Source organism: Nycticebus coucang, chromosome 21, assembly GCF_027406575.1.
Source record: "Nycticebus coucang isolate mNycCou1 chromosome 21, mNycCou1.pri, whole genome shotgun sequence".
In the NCBI taxonomy this organism is placed as follows: Eukaryota; Metazoa; Chordata; class Mammalia; order Primates; family Lorisidae; genus Nycticebus; species Nycticebus coucang.
The window spans coordinates 30,202,413-30,215,285 of record NC_069800.1 but is presented as its reverse complement, the minus strand read 5'-3'; the positions used below and the strand labels follow the sequence as shown (position 1 = coordinate 30,215,285).

Sequence of the window (12,873 nt, the reverse complement as noted above, 5' to 3'; positions counted from 1 at the left end):
GCAATCCCATTACTGGGCATCTACCCAGAAGGAAAAAAATCCTTTTATCATAAGGACACTTGTACTAGACTGTTTATTGCAGCTCAATTTACAATCGCCATAATGTGGAAACAGCCTAAATGCCCACCAACCCAGGAATGGATTAACAAGCCGTGGTATATGTATACCATGGAATACTATTCAGCCATTAAAAAAACGGAGACTTTACATCCTTCGTATTAACCTGGATGGAAGTGGAAGACATTATTCTTAGTAAAGCATCACAAGAATGGAGAAGGATGAATCCTATGTACTCAATTTTGATATGAGGACAATTAATGACAATTAAGGTTATGGGGGGGAAGCAGAAAGAGGGACGGAGGGAGGGGGGTGGGGCCTTGATGTGTGTCACACTTTATGGGGGCAAGACATGATTGCAAGAGGGACTTTACCTAACAATTGCAATCAGTGTAACCTGGCTTATTGTACCCTCAATGAATCCCCAACAATAAAAAAAATACTAGACGGGAGTGCAGGGAAAACCCTTGAAGAAATCAGTCTGGGTGAGTATTTTATGAGGAGGACCCCCCAGGCAATTGAAGCAGCTTCAAAAATACACTACTGGGACTTGATCCCCCCAGGATATTGAACCTCTACAACTTCCATTAACATTTGAGAACACCAAGTTTGTTGCAAAAAAAGTTTGCAATTTTGATCGATGAAAAATAAAATAGAAATTTGTTCTGGCACAGAGAAGGAGAACAAATACAACCATTGGGGGTGAAATTCAGGGAGAACAGATACTACAAATTGGAATGAAATTCTACAACAGTACCTTCAATTTGCATTTTTCATTTTGTTACTTCAATAGACCTTCAAAGTTAACGAGCTCTCCAGACTGATTTGTAATCATGTCAGTTCCATTATCAGTGCCTTGTACATACACATACAAAGATTTAATGTAATAAAATGAATCATCTAGGCAATTAATAAACATTAATTAAATCACAAGCTTTCTTGTTTTTATAAACTCTTCATAGAAGAACAAAGTATGAGCATGCTAGGCAGAAAGAGATCCAGAATATAAAACATCTATGTTCTAAATTTAACATAACCTTCAACTTCTCACAGAAAAATAAAGCTGAAACAGATGATAGGCTTTTTTCTTTCTTTTTTTAATGTGATATGATGATTAGCTTTGACATTTGCCTGTGGCAAGAATGGTAGGTTCAAGCCTGGCCTAGGCCTGTTAAACAATAATGACAACTGCAACAAAAAGTAGCCGGGCATTGTGGGGCACCTGCAGTCCCAGCTACTCAGGAGGCTGAGGCAAGAGAATCGCCTAAGCCCAGGAGTTGGAGGTTGCTGTGAGCTGTAATGCTACAGCGCTCTACAGAGGGCAGTAAAGTAAGACTTTGTCTCTAAAAAAAAAAAAAAAAGAGAGGAATTTGCCAAGTTTTGGAAGCATATAAAAACTTGCAATGCTATCTTGGCTACGGATAGTTGCCAATTTAATAAAATCTGACTCATGATAATCACTTACCTATTGCTGAATTGCTTTTCCTCCAAAATTAAAATTCATCTCTCTTTGGATTTAATTTCTACTTTTCTTCAAGTTTGGGGTCCTCTAAGTCCACATTCCTCAAAGTACAACTGTACCATTAGTAGAGATATCACCTGAAAATATGAAAAGCATAAATTCTCAGGAACTACCTTAGGACTACAAATCAGAATCTGTATTTTCACAAGATCCCCAGTTGAATAATATGCATATTGAAGCCTGAAGGCATAGAAGAGTAGAGCTTCTATAAAAAACATAAACATGGCCAAACTGCCCATCTCTGGAAGTATTTGTTGCCGTGGATGAAACATTAAGCCTAGTTGCACTCTGTGTCCTTCATCAGGAAGCAAAAAACAGGAAAGATAATAATTTGCAAAAAGATCTCATAAGATAATTTATAAGAAAAAGGCCAGGAAAATGATGATTTTAAAAAATAAGAATTTCCCTGGTTTTGGAGGGTCTATAAACTTCTAATTCAAGAGAAACAAAAATTCTAAGTTTTAGATAAAAATCTCAATTTGAAACCAAATCCTAAAGCTGTTCCTCTATGTCAGTGATAGGATAAGTAATCACTGGTTATTTTCCTTGAGCTTATACTAAATTCTGAAATTATTGCCTTAAGGTTTTTATCACTTATCATTACTAAGTAAAAGCCATCCCCAAACTTAGTGGCTTAAAACTACAATTCATTATTATCTTTCCTGATTCTGTGGGTAACAGGGTTCAGCTGGGAAGGTATTATTTGAGGCCCCCCAGGCAGTTACAGTTAGTAGGCAACTGTAGTCATAGTCACCTAACAGGCAGTTATTGGCAACTGTGGTCATAGTCACCTAACAGGCAGTTACAGTTAGTAGGCAACTGTGGTCGTAGTCACCCAACAGCTTGACTGGTTAGATGTCCAAGACAGCCAGCCCACCTGGCTGAGAGCTGACGTGGGCCGTTGACAGCTGAAGGGGTTGACTAGACCACCTATGTACGGGCTGCACATGGGGCTGAGTTTTCTCAAAGTATGACAGCTGTGGTTGGAATGGAAGGGTCCCAAGAGCAAATGTTCCCAGTGACCCACATGAAAGCTGCAAAAGCTTCCTATGCCTAAGCCTCCAAAGCCCCAAACATCACTTCTGCAATGCTTTATTGGTTTAGCAAGTCACAACTTCCGGCCCAGTTTCAAGGGGCAGGGAAAATCAATTCCACCTCTCAGCAGGAGAAATAGCAAATAATTTCCTTATACCATTTGTAATCTACCACAAAGTTTTTAGGAATTAAAATAACTTTTCTAAGTTTTAAAGTTGCCCACCCAAATCTACTACACAAGCATTCAATATTGCAAAGCCTGCGATAAAATCAGAGCCTTGGCTCTACAAAGTCTACTTACAAAAATATCCAAATCTCCTTCAGCTTATGTTATGTGAAGTAGGCCTCTACCTATATACTGATATGTGAAGAGGATTCAGAAGTGCTCTTTTCCTTTAAAGACTTTCTCCTCTGTAATGATTAGCCTTGATTTCTCTTTTCCTCAAGATCCACTCCTCACAGTTCTCTGATCAACTCTACGTCAGGGAGGCTACAGGGTATACTCTGGGCTCCTGCAGGGGGTATACTCTGCAGAGTATACTCTGGCCTCCAGCTGGGTTTAGGCAAGGGAAGGTAAGCGCCTGTCCTTTTTTCCCCTTTCTACCCCATTGCTAATGATGTGTTTCTAGCAGTAGTTGCAACCTCTTCTTCCACCTTCAGTCTTTCCTCCACAGTTCCCATCCTACTTGACTTGTAAGTTCTGAACGTTCCACAAATCAGATATCAAAACATTTTTTATTTCAATTGTTTTCCTCAAAAAAATTATGTCAAGAAAAGAAATACAAACACACACATTTCTTGTCAACTCATAGTTAAATAATAAAAATAAAAGACTAACTATTTGGTTAATCTATGATTTTTGGTGCTGGAAAGAGAATAATTTTTAATAACTTTAAATCAATAAACAATTCCCACCTGTCATTAGAAGGAACAAAAGACAAAAAAAATCACTGGAGACTTCCTTCACTGTGTGCTTTATGAGATCTTAGTTTTGCTATAAGTTGCTTGAAGATAAGCACTCCTGTTTTGAAAACTGAGACAGGGACCCCTGGTACCTGCCAGAGGCTAAACGTTGCTATGACTACTGAATTGATGCATGTATCTCCTTAATTAGACATACCTTGCTTGACCATTTAGCTATAAGGCATGTTTAATACTGCATTTTCTATACTACTTTGCAACTAGATGTTCATGTACTGAAATGAAATATTCTCTCTTGCAAACTCCCTTGCAACTAGGTATTGATTCAACCTAACTCTTGAGTTAGAGAGAAAAAAGTTAGCATGCAGCATGTGGAGGAGAGAGACTGAGGATTTGCTCCCCAGTCCACGCAAACAGACACAAACATATATAGCTTCAGAAATAGCTGGCTGAGGGCAGGGTAATGAGGGTAGCAGAGGACACTGAAATAGAATTATTTTCTTGTAAATATACTAATGGGCCTTTTACCTTGACAAGTCGGATATAAAAGGAAACTGTATATTCATTTTGCAGATAATTATTTGTCAAACTACAACTATGTATAGCTTAAGGGTTAGTGTGACACAGCAGTCATGATTGTTACCTTTGGATGACCTTTTTTAGGTCAATTCTTTTTTAGGTAGCAATTCTACCTACCACCTACCTTCTCTGATCTGTTGGGCTAATTACAAAGGATATCTAAACTTCAGTCTCATCCACCATAAAACAAAGATAATATTAATTTATTATAGAATTACATTAAAGATTAAACAACACAACTAATGAGAAGCACTTAGCTCACTATCTCTACATATTAACAGCTTATAAAATGTTATTTATTTCAAAGTATTAGTCAGTAGGTTAAATGACCTAAATGTGTCAACAGTGAAATAGCTAAATATGGCACAGAATGTTTCTATAACATAATACTACGCAGCCATTAAAAAGAATAACAAATATATTTATGTAACATATGTATATTCCCTCTCTATATAGAGAGAGATAAAATGATCAACACATTAAATGATCATCAATAAAAGGATAAAGGTAAGTATAATAGAAAAAGCATATTATCACCTTACTTTTGTTTCAAGAAAAGAAATATTAACACACACACACACATTTGCTTCTAAAAAGAAGACTTATGGGCCTCATGAACTGAGAAATCCAGGAGAAAGTAGATACCAGAGATTGCTTAGATGCTCACCAACCCTGTTTCAACTTCTTTTACTCTTTTCTTTGCTTAGATATGTGTTAGCTGTTGGCAAGTTGTAGCCAAGGATGTATGAGCAGAAGGTAAGTGTCAGTTTCTGATTGAAATGATTAAGAGACAAGAATGCCTTTCCCAAATTCTCTCTCCTTGATCATTGATCCAGATGAATGCAGGGAACTTGTATTAGATTCTAAGGAGGGCTCAGAGAAAATAGAGACACAAGTCTGGATTGCTGAGTTAGCTCTTGGGGAAGAGCCAACCGGAAAAGCTACATGTCCTATATTAGACTAAGCTATAGAAAGAAATAACATTCATTACAATATCCATTGTAATTAAGGATTTTTTTGTTGTAGCAACTAGCACTAAAAACTAGAGAAATAATTATTTTTTATATCATTTTGTATTGTCTAGATTTTTGTCTAATTGAAATGGTTAAACTAAACAATGAATGAATTAGTGTGAACTAACCAAACTATTTTAGTTTAGAAATAAAAAACCACCAGGAAAGATTTCATTTTCTAAGCAGCAATTTATTTTCATTGTTCTCCCTACTAAGACATTAGACATTCGATATAATACTCTTATAGAGTGCCATACTCTACACATTTTAAAATGTCTTACCAGCCATCTCATCTGTTTATTTTCATTTAAAATAATTTTTAACTCTAAAAACATGTGAAATACCTGACAGCTAAAAAGCTCTAAGTTGTCCAAAATGCCTAACCCTGTCTCATTAATTGGATCTGAATAGCTATGGAGAAATTTCTAGGTAGAAATATTCCTTCTACAAGTTCTCCCTTTCCCTGCCCCAGATTACTTCAAGTACTTCTCGATTTAATCCAATTAGTGTGTACTACTTCAAGCCATAACTTTTCCAAAGATAGATTAATTTTTGATAATTCATGTCTGGCACTAATGGGATATGGTAGTAATTATATTGTTAACCTCCTAATATTCTCCTCATAAAATATGGTAGTATATAAAGGACATGGCACCCTAAAACACTGAACCCATTTTAACATGAAAATTGAAAAGGAAAACCATATATTTCCCACTTACTTTTCTTTGGCAAATTCTGAATTCACAGATGGTGCAGATAACTCGGCTTTCTTAACTAAAGCATCTCTATGTCTGTCCTTGTCTTGGAAGTCGCTTTCGTGGTTAGACCACATTTTGTATATTTCCGATGATGGACATATGAGCTGAGCTGTGCCAAAGAAAGGGGCAGGCCACATGAAACACCATCAAGGCTGCAAGTGGCTGCTGCCAAGAAGTGGGAAAAGATGATTTTACAGGTCATGGAAGAGAACTAGGATCCAGATCAACCAAAAAAAATCTAGCAACTAGAAAAGTTAAGTATGTGATATTAATATAGTATCAGTATAGGTCTCATAGGAAACTTATTTCTCATAGGAAACAGTGGGATAGGAATGCTGTGTTTAAACTATTATTTTACCATTGGGGTGGTGGGAGACGGTTAGGCAAGAATTAACTTATCATTGGAGAAAAAAACACATTTTAAAAATAAATTTAAAATTTCATTACATGGCAATATATTTACATAACATTTCCAAAATATTTATTCTTCCTCCCTTTAAAAAAATATTCCTCTTACGCCAAGGATAGGCCTCTGTCTAAAACAAGGCAAATATACTCATAGTTGAATTTTTCATTTTCAAGTGTTTGAGTTGCAAACTTATAAATAATCATAATGAAAATTCTTAAGATGAAAATTGAAAATCTTCACCAAGATAAAAATAAAAAATGTGGACATTTGGCCCCCTACTTTCTTTTGTAAATAAAGTTTTATTGGAACACTGTCACACCTACTTGTTTGCACATCATCTATGACCTCTTTCATACTACCATGTCAGACTTCAGTAATTTTGCCAAATATAGTATGATCTGAACAGACTAAAGTATATACTATCTGGACCTTTGGCAAAAAAAAAAAAATGCTGATCCCTGATTTAAAGAACAATAACAACAATCCATTATAGATTTTACTACATATTTAAAAACAAAATGTATGACAAGTCATACAGAGAACAGGAAAGGGAAAATGGAAAAATGTTATTTATGAGGTTATCACATTACACATGAAGTGGTACCATATTATTTGAAGGAATTCTGTTAATTAAAGACACAAATTATACACCTTAGAAAACCATCACTCAAAAATAGAGCAAAATTGTATAGCAAATAATCCAATAGTAGAGATAAGAACAAATATGACTAATAGGACACTTATTTGGCTAAAACAAGGCAAGTCAAAAAAAAAAGAGAAACAACAAATTGGTGGGCAATTGAAAGTTAAATGCAGGAATGTAGATTTAAGCACAGCCAGGTCAATTACAGTGACTATAAAGGACCTAACACTCCATTTTAAAGGCAGGAATTTTCAGACTTGATAAAAAAGAAAGATACAATTGCTCTCCATGACAAGCCTACACAAATTAAAAAGAGATAAACAGGTTAAAGGGATGAAAAAATACACCATACAAACATTTACTAAAGAAAGCTGGGGTGGCTATATTAATACATGTATAAGGCTAAATATACTTCAGGACAGAGAATATTATCTGAGATAAAAAGGAACAATTCATGATGAAAGGTTCAGTTCATCAAGCATATGCAGACTTCCGCTTCGGAGGCGTAGAGAGCCAGGCACTTCCGGGGGCGCCGTGTGGTCATTTTAGCAGTTTTCAGTATGGCGGGCCTTGCTGACCCGCCCGGGCGATGCTGTCTTTGAACCGGCAGGAAGACGTAGAGTTTCGAAAGGAGGTAGCGCAGGTTCGCCAGCGCTTAACCCAGCAACAAAAGCAAGAAAAGCTTAAGCATGGAGTAATCTATGTGGGCCACCTACCTAGGACACTTGATGAAACTCAGATCCAAGCTTATTTCTCCCAGTTTGGCACTACTACAAGATTAAGACTTTCCAGAAGTGAAAGGACTGGAAATAGCAAAGGCTATGCCTTTGTGGAATTTGAGTCTGATGATGTTGCCAAGATAGTTGCTGAAACAATGAACAACTACCTTTTTGGCGAAAGACTTTTGCAGTGTCGTGTTGTGCCACCTGAAAAAGTACATAAAGAACTTTTTAAGGGCTGCAAAACGCCATCACATCCGGCAGTGAAACGGTATAATCAGAAACGGACACTTACACAAAGACTACAGATGGAGAGGCGATTTAAAAAGAAGGAAAGATTACTCAGGAAGAAATTTAGTGAAAAAAGGAATTGATTATAATTTTCTTCCATTGGTTTTACCTAAGGAAAAGAAACAACAGGTTTCGGGCACTACTGAGAAGACTGTGGATAGCCAGGGCCCCACACCAGTTTGTACATCAGCATTTTTGGAGAAACGAAAATCTGAAGTGGCTGCAATGAATGATGATGAAGATAATGAAATAGTTTTCAAACAGCCCAAATCCAGTGTAAAAGAAGAAGCACAAGAGACTCTAACACCTACACGCTCACAGAAAAAAAGACGAAGAAAAAGCAATCAGTGACTCTGAATATACTATGCATAGCATTTTTTCTGAAAAGTGCATTTTTTGTTTCTTGGGCTGATTCTATGCTAGGTACAGTGAAATGCAACCCTTGCCAAGGTTTTTTTTTTTTTTTTTTTTTTGAGACAGAGCCTCCCTGCTGCCCAGGCTAGAGTGTCATGCTGTCTGTTCACTCACACTCCTCAGACTCCTGGGTTCAAGCGACCTTCCTGCCTCAATGCCCAGCTAATATTTCTGCTTTTTCCTGTTCATAGAGCTGGGGTCTCACTTTTGCTCAGGCTGGTCTCAAACTCCTGAAGTCAAATGATCCTCCTGCCTCTGCCTCCCAGAGTACAGGGATTATAGGTATAAGCCACCATGCCCAGCCCCTTGACAGTGTTTTTGTAGGAAAAACATACTATTTGGTCAAGTCAGTAAGGAAAGCAACTTGTATTATTTTGGCTTGTCTGGCCTTTCTAAAGTACAGGGGTGCATACCAGCTTGCAGTGGTTGGGCTCACATTTCCTCTTTTTCCTGGTCTCTTCTAGTTTCCATTTTAGATTTCACAGCTTTCCCTAATTACTTTGCCTGGCTAGAAGGCTTACCATTAACTGCAGGTTTAATTTAAGTACTAAACTGCAGCTGTTTTGCACCACCAGAAAAAACCATTATCGTGCTTGACCACCTACATCAGGTGTCCTCAAACTTTTTAAACAGGAGGCCAATTCACTGTCCCTCAGACCATTGGAGGACTGGACTATAGTTTAAAAAAAAACTATGAACAAATTCCTACACACACTGCACATACCTTATTTTGAAGTAAAAAAACAAAACAGGAACAAATACAATCACACCGCCTCATGTGGCCACAGTTTGAGGACGCCTGACATGGTTGTGCACTTTTCACCCAGGAGGATACTTTAGACCAGGGGTCCTCTAACATTGCATGATTGAAACTGGAAGTTAAATTGTATGAGGAGTGAAAAGGGATTTTCAATTGTTACTGCTGATTCATTTATATAATAGTTCAAGTGTTAATGAAGATTCAAAAATGACTGATTTTTACCATAAAAATCAATTAGCATTTTATATCAGTATCATCTATGGGGAATTCCAAGATTCAAACAATGATCAGCAAATAAACTTTTTCTTATAAAAAAAAAAAAGAATATGCAACAACCCTAAAGTTCATCCCCTGATTATAAAATAGCTTTGCAATGCATGAAGCAGAAATTAACATTACTCAAAGGAAAATACAACTAACCTGAAAATTCTAGTGGTTGTCAGAAACAAGTGAACAGAAAATTGGTAGGAATACTAAAGATATGAACATTTTCTTTCTTTTTTGTTTTTTTGGTAGAGAGGGGCTCTCACTCTGGCTCAGGCTGGTCTTGAACCTCTGAGCTCAGGGCAATCCACCCACCTCAGCCTCCCAGAGTGCTAGAATTACAGGATATGAACATTTTCAACACCTGTGACCAAATTGATAATTAATGAACACTCCACTAACATGTTCTTTTCAAGTATAAACAGAGTACATATGAAGAGAGACCATGTTCTGAGCCATAAACCAAGTCTCAAGAAATTAAAAAAAAAAAAAACACTAAAATTACACAGAATATATTTTTCTGCTACCCAGTAAATGGGTACTTTTAAAAGAAAGCTAATAAAATATGCAACCATTAATGTAAGTTCTGTATAATAAATACCCCATCATATTTTTCTAAATACTCCAATACAGTCTGGAGCATTTAGAAAAAATAAATAACCTAACTACTAGCTTTAAAAATTAACCTTAACCAATGATCTGTGTTCATTTAATTAATAGGAGTTTACAATATCAGGTAGAAGTATTTACTTCATTTTTAAAAGCCCAGCATTATGCAAATTAATTACTCATGCCTTCCTTTTATTTTTATCAACTGGTCGGCATGTGTCCATGTTAAACAGCCTCCTGCTGCAGCAAAATCTCCCCAGTCACCAGCTAGCAGCTTACGTTTTAGCCAGATGTGATACTGCCCAAATGTATTATTACAAAAGTAGAAAAACTACCACCAACAACTGCAGTTCAATTATTTTACAATATACAGACATTGCTGCTAATGCAGTTGGATCTCGAGAACCATATTACTCTGTTAGAAACTGTCATTAAGAAATAAAGCCTATCGGGCGGCGCCTGTGGCTCAGTCGGTAAGGCACCGGCCCCATATACCGAGGGTGGCGGGTTCAAACCCGGCCTCGGCCGAACTGCAACCAAAAAATAGCCGGGCGTTGTGGCGGGCGCCTTTAGTCCCAGCTACTCGGGAGGCTGAGGCAAGAGAATCGCTTAAGCCCAGGAGTTGGAGGTTGCTGTGAGCTGTGTGAGGCCACGGCACTCTACCGAGGGCCATAAAGTGAGACTCTGTCTCTACAAAAAAAAAAAAAAAAAAAAGAAATAAAGCCTATCAACAAATTATTCACATGTGTTTTCTATATTTCTCTCTTTCCCTCTTGCTCTTTCTCCCTCATCTTTATGTGTGTCTATAGTTCAGAATACACACATATTCTGTGTGTATACAGAATTTCATGAGAATAAAGTTATTTAGGGGAAATAGAAAAGAAATGTATTTCATGGGAGTTTCAGTCTAAAGGAATCTAAGGGAGTTTAGTACAAAGATGCAAAGTTTAGGAAAAGATAATAATAGAACCAATTTTAGTACCTTTAAAATGCAGTGCCAGAACAGAAATATTTAAGGAAGATATTTAAAGTAATATTTACAACCCAAGAATCTAAGTTTTGCAAGTTTTAGAGAAGGAATGTAGGACCCCAGGTCAAAAACTGAACACACCAGGAGGGCATCTATTTTAAAACCCCTAAGGTCAGAATTAACACTGTGTATTAATAAAGTATCTTAGCTTCTTCCTCTAGGAATGGACACATTCAAACCCAATAGAAAAAAAAAAGTGTGAAACTTGTAGATTAACACATTAACAACAATGTGCTCACCTGAGAGGAACCCTCAACTGAGTCCAAGAAGTGGGCAGGGTGAGTGGGAGGGCAGCAGTTTCCTTCCCACCAGGAACGATGGGCAGGTGTCTGACGCACTTCTGTGTGAGAGGCATAACTACAGAGCTGCTTTGCCCGACACATGCAAGCAGTGTGACTTAATTGTATGTACCCTCATATTAAATGAAAATTTAAGCAAAGAAAAAGAAAATTTACCACCCTTAATAATGACTCCAATTTCTAGAAATGATGATTTGGACTTAACCAAAATGAATATTTTTTTTTTTCTGAGTCAGAGTCTCACTTTCTTGCCCCCAGTAGAGTGCTGTGGCTCATAGCTCACAGCAACCTCAAACTCTTGGGCTCAAGAGATCCTCTTGCCTCAGCCTCCCAAGTAGCTGGCACTACAGGCGCCCACCACAGCACCCGGCTATAATTTACAAACGGGCTGGTCTCCAATTCCTGAGCTCAAACAATCCACCCTCCTCAGCCTCCCAGAGTTCTGGGATTACAGGCGTGGACCACCACGCCCAGCCTAACCAAAATTAATCTTTAGGGTATTTTGTACATTTCCTCTTGTTTTACATTTTTTTTTCTAAATTGTAAAAAGAGCTTTACTTCACAAGACCAGTTTTCTTGGCTTCTGTTTCATATATCAATAATCTCCACATTTTTACTATAAAAACATCTGCTTCTTCATCAAGTACCATAGCAACATCATCTAAAATGCTCTGAGGAGAACTATGAGCCATAACCTGCGCCTGTGGCTCAGTGAGTAGGGCGCTGGCCCCCTTTATGGAGGATGGCGGGTTCAAACCCAGCCCCGGCTGAACTGCAACCAAAAAATAGCCAGGTGTTGTGGCGGGCGCCTGTAGTCCCAGCTGCTCGGGAGGCTGAGGCAGGAGAATCGCTGAAGCCCAAGAGCTAGAGGTTGCTGTGAATCCTGTGACATCATGGCACTCTACTGAAGGCGGTAAAGTGAGACTCTGTCTTCACAAAAAAAAAAAAATAATAATACTTTTTTTAATACATAGAAATTAAGTTGTTCAACCTACAAATACGCATGTACCTCACTGATGTACCATCAGAGTTGCTCATATATTGTAAAAATTGTGATTCCCACAGTTGGTCAGGTTCATTGCTAACCAGCACAGTCCAGGGATGGGAAATGTGAACTGGGTTAAAATACCAGCTCTTTGAACTCAGTGATCATCTGAGCAAGCTAACTTACTGCTCTGTGCTTCTATTTGCTTTATGTTTTATGTGGAGATATTACAGGGATAGTATAAAGGTTAAATAATGTTATATTTCTAAAATACTTAAAACTGTGTATGGCATGTAATAAGTTCTACACAATTCTTGCCAATTTTTTTTAAATACCTCATTCAGATCAATTTTTACTTTTTAAATTTACAGAATGATCTGTTTTTCTAAACTCTTCTTTTTCTTGTACCTATTTTTAAAAGGCTTTAAAATAGAAGGAAAAACCTCTAATACTAATAATAAAAGTTCATTCTCATAGGAGTCAGGACAATAATAATTTCTGAGGGTTTTAGTGGGAAAAAATGCATGAATTTTTATTCTATCTAAGAAAAGCATGAAGAATGTTC

At 37.3% G+C, this 12,873-nt stretch overlaps 1 pseudogene; it reads left to right on the top strand.

Annotated features, from left to right (window-relative positions):
- Positions 1-7,520: 7,520 nt before the first annotated feature.
- Positions 7,521-8,329, top strand: LOC128573998 (MKI67 FHA domain-interacting nucleolar phosphoprotein-like; annotated as a pseudogene).
- Positions 8,330-12,873: the final 4,544 nt, after the last annotated feature.